Source organism: Herpailurus yagouaroundi, unplaced genomic scaffold (assembly GCF_014898765.1).
Source record: "Herpailurus yagouaroundi ecotype Mexico unplaced genomic scaffold, PumYag 187, whole genome shotgun sequence".
Classification (NCBI taxonomy): Eukaryota; Metazoa; Chordata; class Mammalia; order Carnivora; family Felidae; genus Herpailurus; species Herpailurus yagouaroundi.
The window spans coordinates 19,277,932-19,302,536 of NW_024412418.1; positions in this window are offsets into that span (position 1 = coordinate 19,277,932).

Consider the following 24,605-nt stretch of genomic DNA (forward strand, 5'->3'; position numbering starts at 1 on the left):
TTTGGAAAAATGAGAATTAAGTACTGCCGCTCCTGGATGGCTCAATAGGTTAAGCGTCTGACTTCTGATTTCAGCTCAGGTTCCTGAGTTAGAGCCCTGCATCAGGCTGCACTGACAGTGTGGAACCTGCTTGGGATTCCCTCTCTCCCCCCCCCCACCCCCCCTCGTTTCACTCCCCACCGCCTCTCCTCTGCTCATGCTCTCTCTCTCAAAATAAACAAAACATTAAAAAAATTAAAGAACAATTAAGTACTTATCTCATGGCGTTGTGAGGATTAAGTAACTTAATATATAAAGGACTTAAAACATAGTGAGCACTGAATGTATTAACTATTACTAAATACGTAATTCCTGTAACACGTTAACTAGCACTACCAACAAGGTAAAAGTAGAAGGGGGAGGGGAAGAAAAAACAAAGCAGGGAAAAAGGGTGGTGTGTGTAACGAGGTGTGTGCATGCCTTTTTAGATAGTGATGGAAGAAAATTGCTCATTTCATATTGAGAACTGAAGGAAATGAGCAAAGTATGAATGAAGAAACTTTCCTGCAGGAAAGCGTTTCATTCATAAGAACGGCAAGAAAGGGATGCAAGGTAGGGGCAAGCAGGTAGGTGGGCTGGATCTCGGAGGAGAGGAGAGAACAAATGAAATAACCATGGCCAGGTCATGGTCTCCTTGGCCATAACAAGAATTTTGGCTTTGACTCTTAGTGAATTGACAAGCCTTTGAGATGTTTTGAGCAAACTTAACGTTTTTTGTAAAGGATCACTCTGGCAGGTGTATGGCAATTTGAGGTAAGTTGGACCAGGGTCAAAGTAGTGATGCCAGTTAGGAAGTTATTACAGAAAGTGGAGTGAGAGAAAATGGTGAGGTGGTGGTGAGAAACTGAATTCTAAATGTTTTAATGGTAAAACTGGTAAGATTTAATGACAGATCAGATGTGGGGTGTGAGAGAAAGAGAAATTCAAGGTGACTCCAAAGTTTTATCCTGAATTCAAGCCAATGCCTTCCATTATTCTGGGGCAAATTATCCTCTTACTTGAAAATGCAAGAAAACACAAAGAGGCCACCCACCAGAGCTGGTTATTTTTTAGGAAACAAGGGAAAATCAATTTTTTTTAATGATGGGAGGATCAATAAGTAAAAGAACAACCCAATTTCAATGCAAATTAAAAACATGAGGAGATACTGCTACATACTTACTATAATAGCTAGTTAAAAGAAAAAACTGAAAATACCAAGCACTATAAGGATATGAAGCAGCAACTTGAACTCGAATTGCTGATACGAATGCAGAATGGTAAGAGTAATCAAGACAGTGTAGTATTAACATCAAGATAGACAAATAGATGAAAGGAAAAGAATAGAGAACATAGAAACAGACTCACACATGGTCAATTGACTTTTGACAAAGATGCAAAGGCATTTTAGTCTTTTAAGCAAACGGTGCTGGAACAGTTGCCCTTGGCAACTACCACTCTATTCTCTGTCTCCGAATTTGTCTGTTTTGGGCATTTCATAAAAATGGAATCATGTGATATATGGCCTTCTGTGCCATATATCTGGCTTCTTTCTTTTAGCATAATTGCTTTCAAAGTGGTAGTATGTATCGGTCATTCATTGCTTTTTATTGCTTAACAATATGTCATTGTTATGAATATACCATATTTTGTTTCTCTGTTCATCAGGGGATGCATATTTAGGTTGTTTGCATTTTTTGGCCATTATGAATAATGCTTCTATGAACACTCATGCACAAGAATATTTGTGGATGTATGTTTGTATCTGTCTTGGGCAAATACCTAGGAGAGGAACGCTGGGTTATATGGTAATTATATTTAGTTTAGGTTTTTTTGTTTTAATTTTTTAAATGTTTATTTTTGAGAGAGAGAGAGAGACAGAGTGCAAGTGGGGGAAGGACAGAGAGAGGGAGACACAGAACTCAAAACAGCTCCAGGCTCTAAGCTGTCAGGACAGAGCCCTCTGCAGGGCTTGAACCCACAAACCGTGAGATCACGACCTGAGCTGAAGCTGGACGTTGAACTGACTGAGCCACCTGGGCGCCCCTATGTTTAGCTTTTTGGGGAGTTAGTTTCCAAAAAGGCAGCAGTATTACATGTAACAACCAAAAATGGGGAACAACATAAATGTTCCTGAACAGCTGAATAGATTAAAAAAATTATTATATATTGACGTAACAGAAAACTACTCTGCAATTAGAAAAAAATGGACTATTGATATATATAACATGGATGAATCTAAGAATAAGTTTGCTACATGAAAGAAGCCAGACTATGTGATTCCATTTATATAAAATTCTAGATAACACAAATTAATCTAAAGTGGCAGCACTGTAGATTATTATTGCCTGGGTGTGGGGGACTAGGCAAGGAGAGGAAAAGAAGAATTACCAAAGGGCATAAGGAAGCTTTGGGGGATTATGGATATGTTCATTCTCTCGATTGTAGTGATTGTGTCATGGTTGTAAGCATATACAATATTTACCAAGTTGCACACTTGAAAAATGTGCAGTTTGCTGATATCATGATTATATCTCAATATTTTTTTTAAATTTTTTTAACGTTTATTTATTTTTGAGACAGAGCATGAACGGGGGAGGGTCAGAGAGAGGGAGACACAGAATCCGAAACAGGCTCCAGTCTTGAGCCGTCAGCACAGAGACCGACGCGGGGCCCGAACCCACGGACCGCGAGATCATGACCCGAGCCGAAGATGGCCGCCCAACCGACTGAGCCACCCAGGCGCCCCTGTATCTCAATATTTTAAAAAGGCAGGTGAAGGAGAAAAAAAAAGGAGGGCTGAAGTGCAGAAAACATTTGGCTAGACCAAACTTAAAAGGATTCATTCTTGCATGGAATATCCTTGATGATGTAGACACTGAACCTGAAGGCAGGGAACCTACGTGTCATGTTTGCACTGCATTCCTTGTAGCCACCTCAGTGCCCAGCACCCAGCAGGCAGTCAGTAGATATCGGTTCGTCCTGAAGGAACAATACCTGAGTTCCTCCCTGCCAAAGACACCTTATTATAGCAAAGTTCTAAGAATGCAGACTAAGAAGTACTAAGAATACACGTACCATTTTACCAAACATTTAAAAGTCTTATCCTTTTTGTTACTTTTCTTCATTCTACAATCCTTGTGAAGTAAAAGAACATCCTTTCAATGGAAGTTCTTGAAAGGGAGATGGTGGAAGGATATGGACAAAATTATTTGAAACTTTAACCTTTCACTCACTCATTCATTCATACATATTTAGCTGAATTATGTGTCAGGTACTGTTTAGGTACTTGGGATACCAGAAAGAATAAAAATAAACTATCTTGAATGGGGATAGGATGCTTATGTGCCTCAGCTTGAAATCCATTTTTTCTAAACTTTTCTCCTAATTTTCAAAATATATTTTCTAATGTTTATTTTTGAGAGAGAGAGAGAGAGAGAGAGAGAGAGAGAGACAGATTGTGAGCAGAGGAAGGGCAGAGAGAGGGAGACACAGAATCTGAAGTGGGCTCCAGACTCTGAGCTGTCAGCACAGAGCCCTGCACGGGGCTCAAACCCATGAACTGTGATGTCATGTCCTGAGCTGAAGTCAGACGCTTAACCGACTGACTGAGCCACCCAGGTGCCCACCTGCCTCCCCCCACCCGCTAATTTTCAAAACAAGAAATTAGGTTCCATTCCTAATAGCTACTGGGTAGGAGAACTACTTTCAAGTGGATGATAAAAACCAGCGTCATGAGAAAAGTATATTTTATATTCCTATGCTTTATAGTCATTTAAAAATAATATCTCAGGTCATGGGGTGCCTGGGTGGCTCAGTAAGTTAAGCATATGACCCTTGATTTCAGCTCAGGTCATGATCTCACAGTGGCGAGATGGAGCCCTGTGTCAGGCTCTGCACGGACAGTGAGGAGCCTGCTTGGGATTCTCTCCCTCCCTCTCTCTCTGCCCCTCTCCCACTCATCCTCTCTCCTTCTTCTTCTTCTTCTTCTTCTTCTTCTTCTTCTTCTTCTTCTTCTTCTCCTTCTTCCTCTTCCTCTTCCTCTTCTTCTCTTTCTCTCTCTCTCAAAATAAATAAATAAACCTAAAAAACTATATCTCAGGTCAAATTAATTTTTAAAGGAATTGAAAAATTTTTAGCTTTATTTTTGTTCAATAAAATAAGTATTTATGGACTTTTTTTTTCTTTTTCACCTAAGTCTCCTTAACTTAGACAAGGGGTACAAGAAATATTGTCTATTTTTCTATCTATGGCATGTTCCATATGTTCCAAATATTTAAGGTAAAGAAATTTGGAGCCAATTGAAGAAATATGCAGCCGGTGCAAATTGCAGCTGGCTGATTTCAACTTGATCCTATGCCCAAAATAAAATACAAGTCACTAGTGTGTCAAAGGCAACAAAATAAGAGTTGTCATTTATACCACCACAATAACAACATGTTATTATTATATCATATTCTTCAGAATTTCTTTTTCTTTTTTTTTCTGGTTTGCATCTCTTTCTTTAATTTTTTTTAATTTTATTGTTTTTAATTTTCATCCAAATTAGTTAGCATATAGTGCAACAATGATTTCAGGAGTAGATTCCTTAGTGCCCCTTACCCATTTAGCCCATCCCCCCTCCCACAACCCCTCCACTAACCCTCTGTTTGTTCTCCATATTTATGAGTCTCTTATGCTTTGTCACCCTCCCTGTTTTTATATTATTTTTGTTTCCCTTCCCTTATGTTCATCTGTTTTGTCTCTTAAAATCCTCATATGAGTTAAGTCATATGATTTTTGTCTTTCTCTGACTAATTTCACTTAGCATAATACCCTCCAGTTCCATCCACGTAGTTGCAAATGGCAAGATTTCATTCGTTTTGACTGCTGAGTAATACTCCATTGTATATATATACCACATTTTCTTTATCCATTCATCCATCGATGGATGTTTGGGCTCTTTCCATACTTTGGCTATTGTTGATAGTGCTGCTATAAACATGGGGGTGCATGTGTCCCTTCAAAACAGCACACCTGTATCCCTTGGATAAATACCTAGTAGTGCAATTGCTGGGTCATTGGGTAGTTCTATTTTTAGTTTTTTGAGGAACCTCCATACTGTTTTCCAGAGTGGCTTCACCAGCTTGCATTACCATATTCTTCAGAGTTTCTTAAAAACATACTTAAGAACTTTCAAAAAATGAATTGCCAAGAAGCTGAACAAGACTCCAATCTTCTGCAAGACAATATTCTCCTAGTTGATTTTTTTACTTAAAAAAATACAACCAATTATTTATAATTTTTCTTTATCGTTTATCTGCTTTCCCTCTAGTGCTCTTTGTTCTTTCTGATTAAACATTCTGGAAAGCATGGTTTGAGTTATATTTTTAATTATTCTATTTGCAGTAGCCATATTAGTATATTCACTTGAAATTTTATTATTGGACCAAAACTATAGTTTTTCTGTAAGGAGAATGCTTTGCATATTGATACCTAAAATTTTTCTTCAAGTCTGTATCAGGAATCTCAACACTATGGAATTATTCATCTCATAAGGGAAAGTATATTTTTTATGTTAAAATAGTACATGTAGTTGATTACCTAAATAGTAATGATATATTATAAAGGGTAACCCATTTGAAATGGGCATCATTTAAATTAATAATCGTCATCCTTTTACTGAATCAATGTACAATGACCTCTAAGGAGGTGAGATGTGTTCATTTTCGCATCTCTTCACTTATCAAAGTGTCAGATACAAAGAAAATTCAATAAATATTTATTATATTAGTGAATGATACTATAAAAGGTAACTAAACGGATTTAACTAAACTAATCTGATACTTGCTTTAAATTTTAGTCTTGAATGAAAAATAGATGATTATAACATTCTAGAAAGACAGGGAAAAGAGTTAAAAAAATAAAAAGAAGTGTGGCAGAGACTACTTATTGTCAACCTGCTATCCATTTTCTTATTCTTTGGTAGTAAAGGCCTCCCCCCTATAGCATAGGCGCTGCAGTGTACCCTTTTATGCAACTAAGCGTATCAGCCTTATTATGGCTAGGGATAGCTAATAAGATATAAATGGCAATTTTGAGAGGACCTTTTTGGAAAGCCCTAATAAAGGAGCAAACTTGGCCTGGAAGCGGATTCTTTTACCCTTACCCCTTTCTCCTTCTCGCTGCCTAAAACATGAACTTGATGGTGGGAGCTGCAGTAACCAAACTAAAACCATGATGTGGCCTTAATGATGGAAGCCATGATGATGGAAAGTAAAGATGGAAGGAGTCCATATCCCTGATAACATCAGGAAGATGTGGTGCCTGCTCATGACTGCCTACCTCTGGACTTGTTTTACTTAAGAGAAAAATAAACCTCCAACTTATTTAATCCTCCATTATATTGGATTTCTCTTACATGCAGCTGAACCTAGTCCTGATTGACACAGAGAGAAAAATAAAAAATCTAAAGCCATAATTTTGTAACTAAAAAGTTTATATAAGCGCAAGTTAACAAATTTTTATAATGTGTATTTATGGTGGGAATCTTGGAATCTCTTCTAGTGCTGTAGTGGTGTAACACTGAATTTACAAAGCAACTATCAACTTAGGATCTCAGAGATTTACAGCTAATAATTAAATTTTATGCTAGTGATGCAATGTATGATTATAGTGACTTTATAGGTGAAACAATCTTTTAAGCCAGTTGAGTGGTGACTTGCTGGAACATATTGCACCTGAGCTGTAGATTGAGCCATAAAACAAATAAAATGCCTTAAATCTCAAACACTTTGACCATTAGAAAACATTAATCTTCCCATTAGTGTTTGTAGTAAGAGAAAACTCATGAGGTTAACTTCTTCACTTCACATGACATAGCCAATTATTGAAACTTTCATAAATCTGTTTCTAAGGAAGACACATTCATCATTTATGTTTCTTGATGACTTCAGAAAGATATGTCTATACCAGAGGGGGAAAAATGCACTCACTAGTCAAGAGGTTTATCAGCTACAAACAATGCAAATGTAAAATTAGCTTTATGAGCGATTAAGTCTTATGTTTCCAGAAAAACCTTATTATTTTGAGTTCCTACATGAACCACACTAAACACAACCCTGTGGAGTATTATTATTAACAAAATTATTTAAAGATGAAGTAACAGAGGTCCAGAGGAGTTAGGAAGTTTTTCCAGGAGACACAGCATCAACCAGCATGGATTCCTATCCGAGTCTTTCTCACTTAAAACCACTGCTCTTATCTCTTTTTTTTGTTGGTTGGCTATGATTTCATTTTTAAAACAAAATGTAAGAAGTCCTTACCTGATGTGGAATATGTACTTTTAAATAAACTTCTGAATTGAAGTATATTATGCTCAGAAAAATACACCATTCATAAGTGCACATTGTGATGAATTATCCCAGTGAACATACACATGTAACCACCAACCAGGTGAACAAAAGAGCATTCATTATCCATCTGGTAAATGCAAATCAAAACCAAAATGAGATATCCTTGCACACCCACTAGAATGGCTAAGATAAAAAAGATAGTAACAAGGGTTGATGAGGATATAGAGAATTTGGAACTCTTATACACTGAGAATGTAAAATGGCACAGCCATTTTGGAAAACAGTCTGGCAATTTCATAAAAAAAAAAAAAGGCTAAACAAAGAGTTATCATAGGACTTAACAATTCCACTCCTAGGTGTGTATGCCAAGAATTGAAAATGTATGTCCATATGAAAACATGTCTACAAATGTTCATAGCAGCATTATTTGTAATACCAAAAACATTCATAATAGCCAAACAATCATCAGCTGATGAATGGATAAACCAAATGTGTTATACAACGGAACATTATTTAGCAGTAACAAGGAATGAATGACTGATTCATGCTCTGACATGAATATACATTGAAAATCTTATGCTAAGTGAAAGAAACCAGAAACAGCACATATTGTATGACTGCTTGGTAGGGGTAGGGGGAGAATGGGGAGTGATAACTAAAGGTAAATGTTTCTTTGTGGGGTGATGGAAGTGTTCCCAAATTATGATATTGGCTGCACAACTCTGTGAATATATATATGCTAAAACCCATTGAAATATATACTTTAAATGGGTGAATTATATGGTATGTGAATTATATCAACAGAGTTGTTTTTTAAAAAGAAATAAATAATGCACAGGAGAGGCAGATAGGGGACAAACAGCATCTTCATTCCTGATAGAGGCAGGTCCTATGGCTTTTGACCTGTTAACTAAATATTTTGGGTAAACCTTAACTCTAGAATTAGGCAGATTTACCCACCCGGCTGCAGGCAAGGCCACATAGGGAGGCCTCAGACATGCTAAGACTTACACCACGGGGGAGCATTGAACTTATGCTCTCGTGGCCAGCTTGCCCAAGAGGAAAAATAAGCAGTGATAGACTGGTTCCTTACTATGCAGGACCAGTGGGGAAAGAAACCTCCCATTTCCCAGCACAATGTTGCATGTCACAGGGGGCCCACACCCAAGTGGAAAATGGGAGATGTGAAAGGAGCCTCTTGTTCTTTCCACATGCACTGATCAGAGAAAAATCACTCCACTCCTCATTGGGCAGAGGGACATGAAGATATGCAGAGACCAGAGTGTCAAAGGGGACCCTTTGTAGAGCTCACTTCCCTTGGAAGGAAACATCAGGCCTAGGGATGGATGCTCTCCCCAATTCTGAACAGTTTTTCTATCCTTTTTATTTACATCTCTAGTCAGACCCTTATTATATCTTGTCTAGATTATTGAAGACATCTCCTTTCTCCCTATATCCATTTCACTGTCTTGTCATTCATAAGATTGTGCTCAAGAGAGTCTGCAGAATAGATATAGCTTAAGATATATTTTGTCCTATATAGCATTAAATTTTCTTTAATAAATTGCTGTGGCAGACACTGCTGGTAACTTATCCAATATTTGTTTTCTCTTTTTACTTTACTAGCAGAACCCTGCTTTAGATGACATCATGGCCACCTACAGAATTTTGTTTTCCAGCTACTATGTGCAGCTCGGGGTGAGGAGGGGGGCATGTGACATCTTTCGGCTGATGAGATGAAAGTTACTATGTGGGACTCTCTCAAAAGCTCTTTAAAGGGAGGCATACCTAACTAGCAGGAGCCTTTATCTTTTTGTTTTTCCCTTCTTGCTACCTTGGTTATAGACATGTAGCTGAAGGCAGAGCAACCACTTTGCAACCCCAAGGTGACAAGTCAAGGATGAATTCCACATGCCAAAAAGGCTGGGTGAGACAGCTAGAGGAAACCGGGGTTCTGATTCATTATGGAGCCACTGTTTCAGCCCTGGGAAAATTACCTCTAGATTTCTAGTTTCGTGAGTGAAATTCACCCTTTATGTGTCTAAGCCATTATATGGCCATTTTAGTTTATTACTTGGAGCCAATCTAACCCAACAGATACCAACAGATTTGGTATCAGAAGTAGAGTGCTTCAACTAAGAGAATCTAAAATATGGTAATGGCTTACAGAAAGAAGGCTTTGACAATGAGGACACAGATTTTGCAGGCTAGAAAGAGCAGGAGCCTTATTACATGATGTCAAAACATTCTTCATGGAGAACTCTCTCCTTTTGTTCCTTGGGACATAAACTCTGGTATTTTATGTTGTTGTTGTGTTAGAGAAAAGAGTAGCTATAATTCATGTTGACATATTCTGGTTACGTCTTGCCATTTTCAGCAAAGATCTAAAGGATAGGAGTGAATTTGTGGGACCCAAGGAATTTAACAAAAATCCCCTACCCCTGGACAAGCAGAGCAAGACTAACTCCATTTTGTGCTACACCCACCATCTCATGTATAACCCCCATATGACCTACTTATTGCTTAAGACACTCCCCCACCCTAGTCAAGCCACTGAGCACACCCTTACTGGAAACCAGCTCATTTAGGAATGCGGAACCCCTAACCGCCAAAGAATGTAAACCCCGCCTTTTGCCCACCAAACTTGCGCACCAATTCTGACCAGAGTGATAGGCTAGTTCAAACAGTTACTATAGGGTAAATTGTAATTCAATTGGCCACCTGCGTGTAGACTGACACGACTATGCAACTTTCTGTGTGTGTTACAATCTCATTGGCCACTGGCCCCTATAAAACTGCTATGCCTTTTAACCTAGGGGTCCAAGTCCCTGCTCCGCTGTGTCGGGTATACTTGGGCCCAAGCTCGAGCTTGCAAATAAACCCTCGTGCGTTTGCATCGGTATCGGCTCCTTGGTGGTCTCTCGGATTCGAAATCGGGGGCATTACAAATTCAGACTAATGGATGGGCCCAGGTCAGATGTGCATGTCACAGGAAAGGAGCCCCAAGCCTAAGGAACCCAAATATTTTATAGGGGACTGTAAGCATGCTTGAACTTTGTTCTGGAGGGAAACACTATTGCTTTCTTCCATGGCTGTTTTCTACACAAACATCCTTGAAGAGATAGTTGAAAAGTAAAGGCCATCGGTGCTTCTGCATACAAGACGTGTCAGATGCAAGGACCCCAAAGAAAACCGTTTCACAACAGTATATTGCCAAAGAAACTCCAGGCTTGTCTGGCAACAGCCTCTAATTGTTGAGCCCCTAAGGCCACCCCAGGCCCTTAAACTCACACCTACTAGATAGAAGTGCTCTATGAAGTTCTGTGAAACCCTAAGGGAAGGTGTCCTTTCCAAAGCTCTTCTCACATGATGTCATGGATAATAATGGGCTAGGATTTCTCCAGAAGGCAGAAACAGAGGCTATTAGATGTACTAACCAAGATCTTCTACCACCACCAAGGCAAAAAAGTCCTCAATCTCACTGCCAGATACAGTGTTTGATATTTGCTCTGACTGCCGTATGTTTCCCATTCCCATCTTTCCTGAAATGAAGCTGTTACCAAAATCCTGATCTTTCCCTATTGCATATTCAGTGCATTGGAGGCAGTCACCCTATCTTTTAGTCCTAAGGTCACTGGGCCCTGAGGAGACACATCTGGAACTGAACATCATCCAGAGCTAAGATTCTGAACTGTATGCAGTACTTTGATGAAATTTTGTTGTTGCCGTTTTGTTTTGTTTTGTTTTTAAGATTCTATCCCTTTTGGACAGAGAGGTAGCATGTTTATTTGCATGAGAGATATTTGCATTATATTCCTTAGGAGAATTTTATTGTGATTGTTCATGTGTTGTTATTTAGTATAGAACAAAGATGTATCGATATTAAATAGCTAAGAAATATGTTGTAGTGGACTTTCTCATATTTTTTGGCTATTTATCACTTTTTGGACATCCTTGTGATTTCCAGCCTTCTGATTGCCATCTCCCCTGAGGGGGAATTCAGGAAACAAATTCCCCAACATTTGACCTTAGGCTCCATCAGTTAAATAGACCCACTTGAAGCTGATATTTGCAAACGAGCAACTTCAAGAAGAAAACTGTGCATAATCTGTTTGCTGGGCAAAGGTGGCGGCCGAGGGCTCTAGCTTTCAGGGCAGCTTGGCCAGTGGCATGTCCTCATATGTTCCCTGGGGCAGCAGCAGCAGTAATGGCTTTGATAGGCCAGGTGGGCCATGTAGTCTGGGGTGTCTCAAGCCCATTTGTCCAGTGCACTCAACATTTCTGTCAGCTGCCCCAGATATCCCTTTGATTTCTTTTTACCTTTTTATTGAAATGTAATATGCATAAGGAAAGGACACATATTTGGTGGCATACCAAGGGTGGGATAGTGGGAGCAATCTACCCCCAGGTGCAAACAGTAAGGAGGTGCATCGTCTGTAGATCATTGAAAAACAATAATAAAGCTGATTCTGCTTTTTGTTACCACCATGCACAATTACTTCTAAATAATGTCAAGGATAGAATAGTCCTTTCTTAAAAAATCTTTTGATGGTTAAGTTTTAAACAACAGTGCAGTTACTACTCAATTAAATATATATATAAATATTCTGCCTACAGAATATTTTTAAATATATAAAATATATATTTTACATGTAGTAGCCTGTGGAAACCAATGCTATCTTATATACTTATAACTATTAATTTATATATAAATACATTCACATATTATTCTGATGCTAATATACTAAATAAATATATATATCATATGTATATATCATATATATGAGAATCAAATTAGCACACTTTTCTTATCTTTTTTAATGTTTATTTATTTTGAGAGAGAGAGAGAGAGAGAGAGAGAGAGCACAAGCACATGTGTGTGTGGGAGAAGGGAGAGGGGGAGAGAGAGAGAACCCCAAGCAGGCTCTGCACTGTCAGCACAGAGCCTGAAGCAGGACTTGATTTCATGAATCAAGATCACTACATGAGTGAAATCAAGAGTCGGACACTTAATCGACTAAGTCACCCAGGCATCCCTATTTCTTATCTTTTAATAAGAATTATAGTCTATAAAGAATTTAATTGGGAGGTCATCCAATTATACAGTTGAGCCCTGACACATGTGAACTCAGCTATGTGTGTACATCTCAAAAGTAACTCTTAAAGTTCTGAAATCTTTTGAGCTGGCTGTCCACACAGATTGTGTTTATAACCCCTGGGGTCCTACATATTTCTGTGTTTAAGTAAGGGGTTTGAAAAATACCAACTGACAGTGTGGTGATAGTAAAGACAAAGAAACAGAACTTAAATCACTTCAATCTTGTCAATCTAGATGAATACTGCAAGTTTTATTTTGTATTCAAAATTTGAATTGTAAAACCAAGGGAACTACAGGATACTTTCATAAAAATTTTTACTTTCCAAATATTACTTTATACATAATGTATTTTACTGAATTTGAATATCTTTAAAACTGAAATTTCTTTTGAAAAAATTATTAATTATTAATGGAATTCTGATAGCAATTTCCAGTGTGTGTGGTGTGGGGTGTGGTGTGTGTGTGTGTGTGTGTGTGTGTGTGTGTGTGTGGAGGGTGTGGTTTCCCCATACCAACAAGCAATTCTTGGACACCAATCACCTACCCAGAGACAGCATCAGATTCCTCAGGTTAAGGGCTCAGTCCCATAGGACTGCCCTCTTCCCCCCACCCCCCAGATGCCAATTCCAAGTCCAAGTTGTCACCTACGCTGAGGAACCAGCCATAAGACTGGAGTTTCCAGGGGCCACCTCCTCAGGTTTGATCAATTTGCTACAGAGGTTCACAGAACTCAGAGACACATTTTACTTACCACATCACTGGTTTAGTATAAAAGAATATAACTCAGGAGCAGCCAGGTGAAGACATGCATAGGGCAAGGTACAGAGTAAGGTACACTCTCCAAGCATCACCAGGTGTTTATCAACCCAGAAGCTCTCTGAACACAGTCCTTTTGGGGTTTTTTGGAATCTTCATTACAAAGTCAAGATTGATTACACCACTGGCCATTGGTAATTTAACTCAATCTCCAGCCCCTCTCCTCTCCCAGAAGGTGAGGGGGGTGGAGGCACTGAAGTTCCAATCTAATCACTTGGTTTGTTCTCTGAGCAACCAGCCCCTAGCCACTGGGCCACCTCATTAATGTAACAAGAGATACCTTTATCCCTCTAATCAAGGGAAATTCCTAGAGTTTTAGGAGCTCTGTGCCAGAAGGGAAGGTGAAGACCAAGACATATATTTCTTATTATAAATCACAGTATCACAATTATTTAAAAATTTATATAAAATGTGTATGTGCATATACACCCATATACCACCCCCCCCCACAAACATACATAAAATTTAACTTCAAAAGATTTCATGGTCTATGTTTCTTTATAGACATTATTATTTTAGTTTTATTTCATGACCATTATTAAAAATTATTTTGTCATGCAGAGGAGGAAGGTGTTGGAAAATTAATATGCTAGGGACCACCCCTGCACATATCATACATGTATGGCCCAATAAATCTTCACAAACTGAACATACCAGTGTATCCAGAATCAGATAAAAAGCAATATTTTGAGAACCTCAACCTGTTGTGTTCCCTCCAATGACAACACTCTTTCCCAAGGGTAACCACTACTCTGACTTGAGGCAGCATGGATTAGTTTTGCCTGTTTCTGTGCTAAATATAAATGGAATCACACCATATGTACTCTTGGTTTCTGGCTTCTTTCCTCCACATTATGTTTGTAAGATTTATCCATATTGCTGCACATGGTTGCAGATCATTCATTTTCACTGTATGTAGTATCCCATTGTGTAAACATATTACACTCTAATAGCCTTTCTAGTATTAGTGGGCATTGGAGTAATATCCATCTTTTGTTAGATTCATAGAGCTACTATGAATATCCTAGTAGGTGTCTTTTGGGAAACATACCTACACATTTCAGTTAGGTATATATCTAGGGAAGAGGTTTGTTGGAACACAAGGTATTTTCCAAAGTGGCTTTACTGTGTTAAATGTCTTTTTCAAAAAAACAGTTCCTTCCTTTTCACCTAGAATCAGTTTCAGCTCCTTGCAGTTAAGGACCTTATTGATATAGTTGCCATTTAAACTCTAGGGGATTTTACATTAAAATACAGGTGATCCAGTTTATTTGAAAAGTGAACAGTCTGACAGCATTGGGTTAAAATTCCTACTTGTCAACAACTGACTGAAACTGCACCTTGGCTGAACCTTTAACCAAGGTTTATGTTCCTGGGTTTGCCACAGGTCCTACTATTCCCTGTTGTTACAATTGGCCTGCTTGAGTCACTGATTTCACATGCTTAGTACATGTAAGCGTCTGTGTTTAGGATCTTCCATGATACTACTTAACAACAACAACAACAACAACAACAACAACAAAATCTTTCTGAAAACAAGTCTGATTGTCCTTTGTTTATAACCTTTGAATGTCTCCCACTGTATCATATGCCATGAGAATGAATGATCAACATACGTATAATAGCAGTCCTCAAATTTTATTGTACATAGGAATCACCTAGAGAGCTTTTCAGATTCTTGGGTCTTTCCAACATCAACCATCATTCTTCTTAAGATTCTGAATCATTAGAGCCCAGGGATTTGCATTTTAATGAGAAAGCTCAGAAAAGTCCAAGACTGGTGTTCCTTGGATCACAGTTTGAGAAACATTGACCTACTGAATGAAACCCCAAGTCCTTCTCAGGGCATATAAAGAATCATATGCCTCATTGACTATAAAACTTACACACACACACACACACACACACACACACACAGCCCAGGTTCAGATATATTGAACTGTTTGTATTTCCCTGAACTTGCCAGCCTATTTCATATCCTCAAGCCTTTATTTATGCTTCTCCATTTGCCGTGAATGTCCATTGTCCAATGTCCACTGATGAACACACACTAACTTTCAAAACTGATCAAGCATCATCTCTTTTGAGAAATCTTGTATGCTCACTTCCCCTCACTCTCTCCCTAGAGAAAAAAAGCCCTCTCTTCTTTGTCTGACCTCTGTATCTCACACAAACTTCCATATTTGATCTCTACAATATTGTAAGTCCATCTATCCCTACCAGTCTATGAACGCCTTAAAAGTTGTTACCCTACGTTATTAGCCTTTGTAGCAAAGGGCCTAGCACAGTGCTTGATACTCATTGGATGTTTTAAAACACTGAGCCACTCAAAGAATAAAAATATTACTCTCTTGAAATGAAGCCAAGCACCACAACTCATCTGTAACTAGATATACTCTAGCTACAAAAATTCTTTTCAAACTCTGACAGGGCAAAAGAAAAGACTTAATAAAGAAAAATATATCAAATTTCTGCTGATCCGGAAGCTCTGTGAATGAGCAGGATTAATATTTCAAGGTGTACACTCTAGAATTTTCTTCTAAAGTCTCAGGAGATGGAGGTGAAATGCCCAGACTCCAGGCTGTTTTCCTCTCTAAACTATTCACTTCAGAATTAATAATGTCTGGCAATTTTTCGCTGCAGAAAAAGGGTGCTTCTGAAACATAGTTGTTTTGAAGGTATAAACAACCTAGTTGCATTTGAATGTGAGGCAAAGATGGGGTTCTTTATGTTTGAGAGCTCTGTGTCTCTTCTCCACAATTGTTACTTCTTTGGCCTTATATCCTACTCCTATATGCACCCTAAGATCAAGCTATAAAAAATGACTTGTAATTTCTCAACTGCAAAGATTCTCCCCACCTCCTTCTGAACTTGGTGAACTTGCATATGGCTGTCAAGGCTCTCTTTATGTATCACCCACTGGATGAAGCCTTTCCTAAGCCTTTCCTGTCTGCAGCTTTCATCTACACCTGCCAGGCCCCTGCTTCATTGGCTGCCCCTTATCTGTGTTCTCATCTCACCCAGCACATACCACCATCACTGCACTTCCCAGCCTGCACACTGTAATGCTGAAGTTCACTTTTCTTTCTCCTAGACTAGGGACTGTGTTTCATCTCTGTGGCCTCAGTGTCAGAACAATGTTCCCTTAATTAATGCTTTCAGAATCTCCTGTGCACTTATATGTGTCAGATTCTGTTCTGGGTGCTTGGGATACAGAACAGTGAAGAAAATCAGCAAAGGTCCCTGCCCTAGCAGAGTGTGCATTCTAGCAGAGGCAGACAGAAAGACTTAATAAATAACCAAATCACATAGTATGCTGGAAGGTAACAAGTTCTTGAGGATAAAAAGAAAAAAAAAATAGAGTAGGATAAAAGGAAGCAACCAGGTAGGGGCTGGTGACTCGTAAATGGGTGGCCAACTTACCCAACAGAAAGGAAGCCAGAAATAAGATTGTAAAAGAGGTCTCATTGGACGTACATGTAGGGGACTGAATAGGAATTTCTCAGGCTGGAAGGTGGTAGTGAGAGGTTTAAACCCAAAAGGGCAATCCAGGCAGTGGAAGCCACATGTCCAAAGGCATGCAGTCTTGAGTGCTGCTGATGTGTATGTGTGTGGGGGGCAGCTCTGGGTGGTTCGAGGAGTGTGGAGTGCCCGGCCCAAGCAGTGGAAGATGAAGCTGGTGAGGAGCATGGGGCCAGGATGTGAAGGGACTCGCATGCCCCGCTAAGGAGTTTGCACTTTACCCTGTAGACAGCCAGGGTCCTGTTGATGATTTTATGCAGGGGAATGTCATGTTTATATTTATTTTTAAAAAGATAATTCTGGCAGATGTACTGGAGTGGTGAGAGTCTGGGCAAGTCACTTAACCTCCCTCTTCCTCTGTTTTACCATCTATCAAGTGAGATGAGCCATATCTGCTCTTCTTACCTCCTAGGATTTGGGTGAGAAATAGATAAGAGATGTGAAAACACTTTGATAAGTATATGGTATTGTAAAAATGCAAGCTGATGCTGTTGTTATTTCAGCTGTGCTGTGTTTGGAAATGTGGTTTTAGAGAAGCCCAAAGAATTAAGGAGCAAAGCAGAGGGATGACCCCACTTCTGTCTCCCTTCAAGAATAAAATCCAATAATGCTCTAATTTGTTGAATGCCTATTTCAGCACTCCACTACAAAGGGCTAAGGGGGGTTATAGAATATAGAGAAAATCAACCCCGGAGAGCATATAATCTACCTGGAGGGACATAATACTTCTAGGAAATGAAAACAAGTACATGAAAATATGATCCAATCCAAAAGGAAAATGCTGAAAGGGAGCAGAGATTGAAGGAGTTGAGACTCCCTACAAGAAAAGGCAGTCATGAAATTTGTCTTAATGGAGATGATGATTTGCTAATAACATAGCACATCTGTCACTCCACTCCCTCTTATGAGGCAAAACGGGTAGAGGAAACAGGAAACTATTTACCAAGGTAGAAATTTTATTTCATATTTGGTTGCAGCATGCAACCTATTGTTCTAAACAGCAACACTAATAAAAAAATTATTACATTTTGACATTTTTAAAATTATGAGTTACTTGGTAACAAACAGAATAAGCCTTGTTACAGAAATATCTTGGGTCAGTCTACCAAGTGCTTTTCCCTTCTCAGATATTTATTGGGTAAAAACAGATCCTAGGCATATTAAATTATTTCCTTGGTCTCCTTCTTTTTCTTTAAAAAAAATTTTGTTTAATGTTGATTTAGTTTTGAGAAAAAGAGACAGAACGTGAGTGCTGGAGGGGCAGACAGTGAGGGAGATACAGAATCTGAAGCAGGCTCTAGGCTCTGAGCTGTCAGCACAGAGCCTCATGTGGGGCTTGAACTCACAAATCATGAGATCATGACCTGAGCAGAAGTTGAACACTCAACTGACTGAGCCACCCAGGCACCCCTCTTTAGGCTCCTTCTTGAATGCAAGTTTGAGTTGGTTTCACCCATTTAGAGTGGTATCTTTTTTATCTCCAGCTAGCCTCCACTGTTCCATAAATATACAGCATTTAAAATTTTTATCTCCATCTGTATTTTCTTTTGTAGACTGTAAAATGACAATGTATATATCTTTGTAAGAGTGGCAGAAAGATTGGGACAGATTGAGATAGGATGATATAATAAATAGCTTAATAAGGGATTCATTGGTAAATTATCCTTTTACTCAAGGTTTTTAGTTAGGAATTATATAATCTTTAAGATACTATTTTTTTAAGATTTTATTTTCAAATAATTTCTACACCCAACGTGGGGCTCGAATTTACAACCCTGAGATCAAAAGTCACATGCTCTACTGTCCGAGTCAGCCAGGAGCCCCAAGATACTATTTTAATAAAGCAAGCTTTCAACTGAAATGAAGTTCTTACCCTGTGAATTCTTAGTATGTATTTAGTATGTGCTTAGCACATGGTCACCACCTCCTTAAAACAATGATCTGGTTAAGGAGACAAGATTTATACATAAAAAACAATTAGCATGGCGCCTGGGTGGCTCAGTCGGTTAAGCATCAGACTCGATTTCAGCTCAGGTCATGCTCTTGCAGTTCGTGAGATCAAGTCCCACGTCGGGCTTCATGCTGACAGACAGAGCCTGCTTGGCATTCTCTCCCTCTCCTTCTGCCCCTCCCCTGCTCATGTGTGCACAGTTTCTCTCTCAAAGTAAATAAACATTTAAAAAGAAACAATAAAAATACAGAATAAAATGTGCAAAATTATGAGCCACAAGCTAAAAGACCTACAGGAGTGAATTAGCTTGGCTAGAAACAATTTTTTTGTTCCACACCAATGTATCAATGTGTACAACTGGTAGTGGATGAAAGTATGACTAGTCCTCCTTGCCAAAGGCATGGTGTAATGGAAAGAGTGTAGCTTTGGCATCCAGCTGACCTGGGTCCTAACCAGTCTCTCATACCTTTTAGTCTATGACCATGGGCCAATTACTTAACCCCATCTATGAAATGCAGCTATTAATAGTAGCAATTAGGACTCTTGTAAACAGTAACAATTCCTAGAAAGAAGATATGCAGGCCAACATCTTTGTGTTTAGTTCTATTTCTTACCATCTACCCAAGAAAGGGTTGTTAGCCATTGTGAGGTATTTTCCTGAGAGCCCTCAGAAACAGGGGAAAAACGATCATTTTCCTGCTGAAAGGTAGGATTATATCCTTGGGTGATGAGAGGGTGTAGTGGGGAAGTATATGAGGCAGGTAGGGTAGGATGAATTATGGACAATCTTGAAAGCCTTGCAGAGTTAAGTGGGCTTGAGGAGAAAGTAGGAGGAAGCCACTGTTAGGTCTTGAGCTGGGGAGAGTCCAGAGAAAAGTGACAGATCACGGAGCTGGTAGCGACAATGGAAAGGGAAAGCAAAAACCAGACATGAGATATCATTTTGTCCTGTTATACCAAATGCAACACATGCATTATAGCAATTTGGGAAGTATACAAATATAAAGGAGAAAATAATTGCCCAAAGTCCTTCCCCCTGAGATACTCATTGCTTCTGTCTTGCCATATTTCTTCTGAGTCCCTCCACATTCATTACCCTCATAGGTATTGGGGGAGAATACTGAGACAAAGATGATTTAAAGCTTACAGATCACCTCTTCTGGGAAGCCCTTTTGGATTTCCATGCAGGATACATCCTCTGTGCTTATAATATTTTATACACATGCAGAATTCTTCTTTAAGGGAAGATTCCTTGTTTTCTTGCAAGAAAAGGAACTTATGTTCCTTTTAAGTTTCACAAAAGTAAAAGCAAGTCCTGCTTTGTGGTAGAGCAGTTCAGGATGAGTAGCTTACTTTACAGAATAATATAAAATATAGTCTCACTGAGCAGGGAGCGTTGCTATAGAAATTATTATTTAAACAGGGCTTTTATTTGCTGGGGCCAAGGGAGAGATGTTGAGGTGCTTGACTTGGGTGGGGGCTGAGGACAGGCTATAGAGGACATCTGTCTTGAGGTTGAAGAGCTGCCTGCTATAACCTAACAACAGGCTGGCAACAGAGCAGAGAGATGTACTGTAAGTGACTTCCCAGAAAGGGGCATCATTAACAGACCCTAAGTTCTAGCAATGTTCTCATAAACACTAGACTACCTATTAGCAGTGTTTTGTGGAATTAAGGGAAGCAGTTATGACTGCTGGAAGTGCTATAGATGGATGGGAAAAATAGCAATCTGAAGAGGTGGATAAGACACTTAAGTGGATATGGTGCTTATTATACCAGGTACTACTATTCTGAGACTTCTATAGACATTAACTCCTTTAATCCTTGCAACAACTTTATTACCCTTGTTTATGGATGAGGAAACAGAGGGACAGAGAAGCTTAATACCTCCAAGACTTCTAGGAAGCAGTGGAATTAGGACTCAAGCCCAGGCAGTTTGGCAGCTGGGTCTGTGCTCTTAACCATTGAACTCTAATGTCTCCTGAACATTAGAAAGGGACCAGGCCATCTACAGTCACACAGGATGCTGGTTCAGACACAGTACTTTGGGAACTGAAGGGAAAGAGGACACACAAAAGCTGGAGAACTTGAGGACTTCCATCAGAGCATTTACCAGATATGTTCATTCATGTTCATTCTCTCCCACCTACCAGGCTGATATCTTCATGGACAGGAATGTGTTGTATTTCCCCTGAATCCTCAGTGCCAAGCATGGTTCCTTGCATATAGCATCCACCCAAAAAAACACATGGGATACATCAATGATGACTCCAAGGTGTTGAGCCTGGTTTACCGAGAGAATTGCGTAGCTCTTGAGAGATCGCTAACTCTTTAGTTAGAAGATACTTACAGACTAATAACCATGCTATTATTATTAAAAGTTTGTATATTTCTCATCCCTTCCCCCTAGAAAAGTCTGCCTTAGAAGATAGGCCGAATTTTGCTTGTAATTTTCTCTCAAGTGGCAAGGTGCAATAGGGCAGAAACCAATATGAGATTTATAGCCTTGAATATTATCAAGATATTTGAGAACAAGTAATAAGAGCAATCTATGAACTTGGTAGGATTTATAGCATGTTTAAATCTTGTGTCTAGCTTTGATATATAACAAAACACAGTGGGACATTCAAGAAAAATTCATCTAGGATGCTAGGTGCATAGAATGGCTAGCCAGTGCCCCAGTGTCTGAACTTGGAACTTACGTTCCTTACTAACAAGTCCATGGGGAGTTTTGGACTACCAAGGAACTATAGCTGAAGGCATTTGACTGTGTTTAACTTAAAATAAGATACCCTAAATAATCTGTGTTTAGTATTATTGCTATTGCTATCGTTGTTAGGTTAAAGCCAAGAGCAAAAGCAAGATTTTACCTCAAAACCAAAAGGCAATTATGGAACAAATTCACACCTACACAAAATTGGAGAGAGGAGTATGATGAATTTTTATACACCCATCATTCAATTTCAACAGTTATTAATTTGTGACCAATCTTGTTTCATCCATTGGTCTTCAGTCTACCCCAGATTATTTCAAAGCAAATCCCATTTGTCATTTGGCTATAAATATTTCAGTATATAGCTCTAAATGAGAACTTCTTTTTTATTTTTAATTAATTTATTTTGAAGTTCACTCATTTATTTTGAGAGAGACAGAGAGTGTGAGCGGGGGAGGGGCAGAGAGACAGAGGGAGACAGGGAGAATCTCTCTGTCTCCTCGAGGTCAGTGCACAGAGCCCAGTGCAGGGTTCCAATTCATGAAACCATGAGATCATGACCGAAGCCAAAATTAAGAGTCAGTTGCTTAACTGACTGAGACACCCAGGCACCTCCAGAACAACTTCGTTTTTAAACTTACCGCACCTAAAATATTAATCATCATTTTTTTAACATCACCAAATATCTATTCAGAGTTCAAGCTTCCCTTATTATTGTCTGATTTTTGTAGTGTGCTTGAATAAGGATGCGACTAGATTCTTATTGACCAACATGGCAGTCGAGTCCCTCAAGTTACAGGCTCTCCTCCATCGTTTTTTATCATGTGATTTTGGTTTTGTAGAGTAGCTCACATGTAGATTTTATAAATTACATCTAACCTAGTATTGTTTAACATGGGGGTTTTGTTGTCCTTCCATTTCCAGTGAATTGGTTATTAGATCTAGAGTTTTGATTATATTCATTTTGGCGGAATATAAGTAGTGGTTTATGAGTATGTCCTATCAGCAGGCATTTATACTTGATTATTTTAGTCTTCGTGATGTTAGCAACCAAGGATCATCATTACATAGATCCATTAATTCTTTAGGGGGTGCACAATTCACTAACTCCTTAGGGGTTACCCTGATTTTTCTAATTCTAAAATTCCTTCATTATTTATCAGATGAAATAATCCTATAAAGGGAAAGTTTCTCTGATCAACTATTTGATTACCTTAGGATATAGCTCACATAAGAAAAGCAGGACAAATCCTTCTCTCCTTTTATTTACCAGATTTTAAAACAGAACGTTGATTCCCTAGATCCTCCAACGATGACAAGGGAGATCTTTTTTAACAGTTTAAACTCATGGATTTATGTATCTTTGATATGTTTCAATCCATTGTGATTAGGGGCCAGTGGGATCGTTGGTTGGCAAAATGTCCCTTGACTCCTTTCCAGGAGTCTTTTCTAGCTTTTCTCTGAAATGTTTCAGGCTCATCTAGAAGATTTTGTCCCCTAGACCTGGCATCAACTATTTTTCCAAGGACCTCTAAGTCACTTCACAGGGAAATGGTATTTAGAAACCACAGTCTGGGGAATAGGACTTCTTTGAATTTTTTTGTTGTTGTTGTTATCTTTTTTTTAAATTTTTTTTGATGTTTTAATTTATTTTTGACACAGAGAGAGACAGAGCATGAGCAGGGGAGGGGCAGAGAGAGGGAGACACAGAATCTGAAGCAGGCTCCAGGCTCTGAGTTGTTGGCACAGAGCCTGACGTGGGGCTCGAACTCACGAAGTGTGAGATCATGACCTGAGCTGAAGTCGGACGCCCAACCGACTGAGCCACTCAGGTGTCCCAGGACTTCTTTGAATTTAAAAACAACAACAGGGGCGCCTGGGTGGCACAGTCGGTTAAGCGTCCGACTTCAGCCAGGTCACAATCTCCCGGTCCGTGAGTTCGAGCCCCGCGTCGGGCTCTGGGGCTGATGGCTCAGAGCCTGGAGCCTGTTTCCGATTCTGTGTCTCCCTCTCTCTCTGCCCCTCCCCCGTTCATGCTCTGTCTCTCTCTGTCCCAAAAATAAATAAATGTTGAAAAAAAAATTTTTTTTTAAATAAATAAAAACAACAACAACAATTCTGTAGATCCAAATACCAAAACCCTTTGAATATTTAAAGTACCACCCATTTAAAGCAGCACAAGATTCCTGAAGATTTTTCCCCTTAAAGAGTTATGACTTTGACAAGCACTGCATTGTCAGAACATCTAAATTTAGAAAGAAAACATACTACCTAGAAGCAAATAATAACAATGTCTTTAACTCACACTTGGGGTCTATGGTAAGTTGAATGGGTGTGCTTCCCCAAAGATGCCAGTGTCCTAATCCCTGGAACCTCTGCGTGTTACTTTATATGACAAAAGAAACTTTGTTGCTGTAATTAAAGATCTTGAGATGGGAGATTATTCCAGATTATCTAGGTAGGCCCTAACTGTAATCCCAAGTGTCCTTACAAGAGGGAGACAAAGGGAGATTTGACTACAGAAGAGAAAGCGGCTAAACCACAACAAAAGTGAGATGGGAGTGATGTGGCCATAAGCCAAAGAATGCCAGGAGCCACCAGAAGCTGGAAAAGGCAAGTAATAGATTCTTTCCTGGAGCCTCCAGAAAGAATTGGCCTTCCTGACACTGATCTTCCAGAATTGTAAGAGAATATTTTTTTTTTTTTTGTTTTTTTTTTTTTTTTTTTTTTGCCGCTAACTTTGCGGTTATTTGTTAGAGCAACAATAGGAAACAAACACAGAGCCTTGTCCGAAAATGTGATAGGAAGTAAGACCATTTATTTTGAAGTGTAACAGAAAATCAGAAAAGTTGCAAGCCTTAGGGGGCCTCTAGGATCTGGGGAAGGGCTTGTGTTTAGACGAAAGTAAAAGGGCTAGTTAACAGGGCAGTTGTTAAACTTCACCTTCCACATCTGTTTCATCAACTCAAACATACAGCTCTGGAGAGGTGTTTGGAGGCCCCAGGGCAGGAGGTCTAATTGCAGGTAGCCACTGGCCAGGTTTAAGGAGCCTGTAGAACTCACAGGAGCAATTAGGTGCTAACATGATGGGATTTGGCAAACCCGTGGTGTTCCTTGGGGCTGGCAGCAGGATGGGAGGCAGGGAGAGCAAAG